Consider the following 4,046-nt stretch of genomic DNA (forward strand, 5'->3'; position numbering starts at 1 on the left):
CCAGGTGTTGTGTGTCTCAGTTCCCCTGGCTAGGAAAAGGGATTCCCTTCCCCCTTGCGCTTCCCAGGTGAGGCGATGCCTCGCCCTGCTTCAGCTCTTGCTGGTCGGGCTGCAGCAGCTGACCAGCACTGATTGTCCAGCACTCCCTAGTGAGATGACCCCAGTACCTCAGTTGAAAATGCAGAAATCACCAGTCTTCTGTGTCGCTCGCGTTGGGAGTTGGAGACTGGAGCTGTTCCTATTTGGCCATCTTCCAGAGGACTTTTTAAATGAGCCAGTTGTGTACTTTTTAAAAATTATTTTTTGGCAAGGTGTGGTGGCTCATGCCTATAATCCCAGCACTTTGGGAGGCCGAGGTGGGCAGATCACGTGAGGTCAGGAGTTGGAGACCAGCCTGGCCAACATGGTGAAACTCTGTCCCTACTAAAAATATAAAAAAATTAGCCGGGCATAGTGGCACATGCCTGTAATCTCAGCTACTTGGGAGGCTGAGGCAGGAGAATCACTTGAACCCAGGAAGCAGAGATTGCAGTGAGCTGAGATCACGCCACTGCACTCCAGCCTGGGTGACAGAGCGAGACTCTGTCTCAAAAAAAATTATTTTAAATATGTCATTTGCGCAGGCTGGACTTGAACTCCTAGGTTCTGCCTCAGCCTCCCAAATAGCTGGGAGTGCAGTCACACTTCACTATGCCTGGATACTTAGTTGCATGCTTTTGTGAACTATTGCTGAGTGCATAAAAATGCTCAGAAATCTCTTTTGAGGCTCCTTAATAGTAAAAGACAAAATGTCAGTCAATATCACTGGAAAAAACAGCTGTTGCATTTGCTATGGTTAAAGTGACTGAGTTAATACAGAGAGAAGATGGCAATACATAAAAATGTATTCTGTTGGAAGACACACAGACTTTAAGTTTGAAGAATAGGTTTTAGAACACATGGTGTGTTGTGGAGGTTGGCTATATGATTGGATGCAAGTTGCTAACATGTTTCACCTTGAGTCTTTGCTATGCTTTTTGATAATGACATGCATAAAGAAATATTTTTTGTGACCTACTAAAGGAAAGATAGATATGTTCATAACAGTGAACAACTTAGTAAAACATGCTGTAGTTTTATAAGTAAAAGTAAACCACTGAGGGAGTGGCTGCCCTCTCTGGAATACAAAGTGAGGGGTGGTTCATGTTTTGTATGACCAGCAAGACATATAAATGCTATAAACTCAGCAAGACATGTAAATGTTTTGTACTAGCACTTGTCTCTTTTGTGAGAAGAGTTTAGTGAAAACCAGATAACATAATCTGTCTATCTACTGCCCAGGATACAAATAGTTTATAAGGCCTAGTAATACACTTTGAAGGCAAGGGTGTCATGGTACCATTCTCTGTACCCCATGTTGCACAACCTCCTCTCGTCCCTGACTATGCCTCTGATATGACATATGGCATGGTCACCTGATGCATGAGTTGAGTAAGAGTTCCATGTAGTTAACATTGGTGAATGTTAATTGTTTTTTTCTATTCTTAGACTAAAAAATAAGTAGAAATAGAAGTTTCAATTTTTCTTTTACATTTCAGTGGATCATTCTACACATTCTGCTTTGAAGACTACTGATTTAATGTAACCCTTCCATTGCCTCAGTTCAACATGAACTAGTCTTCTGCCAGTACAACCACCTCCTCTACCCCTCACCTCCTCCACCTCTCACTGCCGCTGTCACCCTCATCCAACCCCAAGCTGTAGCAGCACCACCAATCTCTCCTCCAAAACTGGGGGGTGGTTCGTGTTCTGGTCCATGGGGACTACATGTGAAATTCAGCAATTACATTATTCATTTACAAAGTACAACAAGAAGTTGAAGCAAGAAGAGCACAAAATACTATAGGATGTCAATAATATGGTTAATTAAAAATTAAAATATAGCAGAATCTTTATAGCACCTTGTATTGAGATGTGGAATGAGACTAAAAATCTTTCTTATGATTCAAAGGTTTACTGATTATCTCAAGGCAAACAACTTGAACGTTGTGAACTTAAAGATGAGTTTCTTTAACAAAGAACGAGTGCTCCAAATTTGCTGACCTCCGATGTGCTGGCCTGCAATTGTCACAAGTGTGATATATAGCAGAAAGAAACACACACACACATATATACACACACATACACACAGTGCCCTTTTGGGTAAACGTGATATTTCAGCAGTGAACTGACATAACAAATGTGCTTTAGAAGAATTGTGTTACAGGGAAGGCACTTTGAAAATTGACATTTGGGCCGGGCGCGTTGGCTCAAGCCTGTAATCCCAGCACTTTGGGAGGCCGAGACGGGCGGATCATGAGGTCAGGAGATCGAGACCATCCTGACTAATACGGTGAAACCCCGTCTCTACTAAAAAATACAAAAAATTAGCCGGGCGAGTTGGTGGGCGCCTGTAGTCCCAGCTACTCGGGAGGCTGAGGCAGGAGAATGGCGTAAACCCGGGAGGCGGAGCTTGCAGTGATCACGCCACTGCGCTCCAGCCTGTGTGACAGAGTGAGCGAGACTCCACTTCAAAAAAAAAAAAAAGAAAATTGACATTTGGAACTGTTTCTGTTATCATGTGATTTTAATGCCAAAATGAAGTGTGCCCCAGTGTCACCTATACTCTCACAGTCACAATCTGCAAAATGTAAAAGTATACTTCTAAATCCATTTTACAATATTCCAAATGCAGAATTTCAAGTGTTTTAAAAGTCCCATTTGTTAAAACGATTTGCAATAACAGCTGAGGAAAACACATTGAGAATGTTGTTCATGGACAAAAAAGAGTTTTCACATTTGCAAAATTGATAGATCAAATTTAAACAGTAAGAATTTTGATTTAATAAGTGCAAAGATACAGTTCTCCTATTCAGGCCTATTTAATCTTATTTAATCTTTGTGAGATACCTTTTTTTTTTATTATTTAAAGAATAGCCATTAGGACCAAGTAGTACCATTAACTGAACTTACAATTACACTTTCTGGTCTCATAAAGTATGAAACTAAGATTTATTTAAATCATTTTTAATCATGTTACTCTCACTAAACAGATTATTGCTAATAACTTCAAAGTGAAAGGAAAAAGGTATATTGTACCATTCATACAAATGAAGTAATTTAAAATTGTTTCATCTTTACCACATCCTTTAATTTTTTTAAAGTTCTTTATAATATGTAACTCATTAATGCATTCTTATGTGCAAAACGTTTATGAATACATGAATTGTGAATACCAGACTAATCAGACTGTGGGGTAGAAAGAATAAAACTTGGTGCTTACATGAGACAACTCTGTGAAAGTGGTTGACACAGTGAGGACCCACAGTGGGGGCTCACTAATGAAGTTTCCTACCCGAGCTTGGTGACTTACTTGCTGAGAGAGGAAAGGGAGACCGAGTCAAGAATGGCTACCAACTGTGGCCCCGCGGTGGTGCCGACTGGAAACACAGAAGTCGATTGGACTAAGATTGGAAACACAGAAGCAGGCTCTGGCGTTTCCTGGGAAGCAATTAGGAGTTTGGGTCTGGACAGCTTCCTTGGGGCTAGGAAGCTCTAGAGATGTTCCCTAGACAGTTAGATTCAACATCTTCAGCAGCTCGCGGGCATTCTGGACTAGAGATGAAGTTCAAGAATCATCATCAGGCAGGAGGTTGTTAAAACCATGGGAGTGGCTGAGATGCCCAGAGTGGGCCTCGGAGTGGGAGAGGGGGCTGGCACAGTGGGACCCTGGGGTGGGACCACAAAGAAAAGCCAGGCCGCGGAGGCGGAGAAGCTGTAGGTACCCAGGTATGTGAAAAATTCGGAGGTGGGGGCCGCGGGTGCCAGCTCTGGAAACTGCACTCCAAGAGTTTCAGGAAGGAAGACGTGGTCAGCAGGCTCAGATGCCAGGGAGAGGTGAGCAAGGGAGGCTGCACGGCACCCAGTGGCTTTGGCAACTAGGGGGTCATTCAGACTTTGAAGGGCGGGTGAAGGCAGAGCGCGGAGGGTTGGAGAGGGAGCATGTGCATGTGTGTGTGTGTGTGTGT

General features: G+C 42.8%; 1 protein-coding gene across 1 annotated transcript in view; it reads left to right on the forward strand.

The window, feature by feature from the left end:
- Positions 1-3,906: 3,906 nt before the first annotated feature.
- The window catches only part of AMPD3 (adenosine monophosphate deaminase 3), a 55,791-nt gene continuing 55,651 nt past the window's right edge, over positions 3,907-4,046 (forward strand). The window contains exon 1 of the mRNA XM_011947631.1: positions 3,907-3,915. The gene's annotated coding sequence lies outside the window, so the exon portion shown is untranslated. The remainder of the gene's footprint in view (positions 3,916-4,046) is intronic.

Source organism: Colobus angolensis, unplaced genomic scaffold (genome assembly GCF_000951035.1).
Source record: "Colobus angolensis palliatus isolate OR3802 unplaced genomic scaffold, Cang.pa_1.0 Scaffold269, whole genome shotgun sequence".
Lineage (NCBI taxonomy): Eukaryota > Metazoa > Chordata > Mammalia > Primates > Cercopithecidae > Colobus > Colobus angolensis.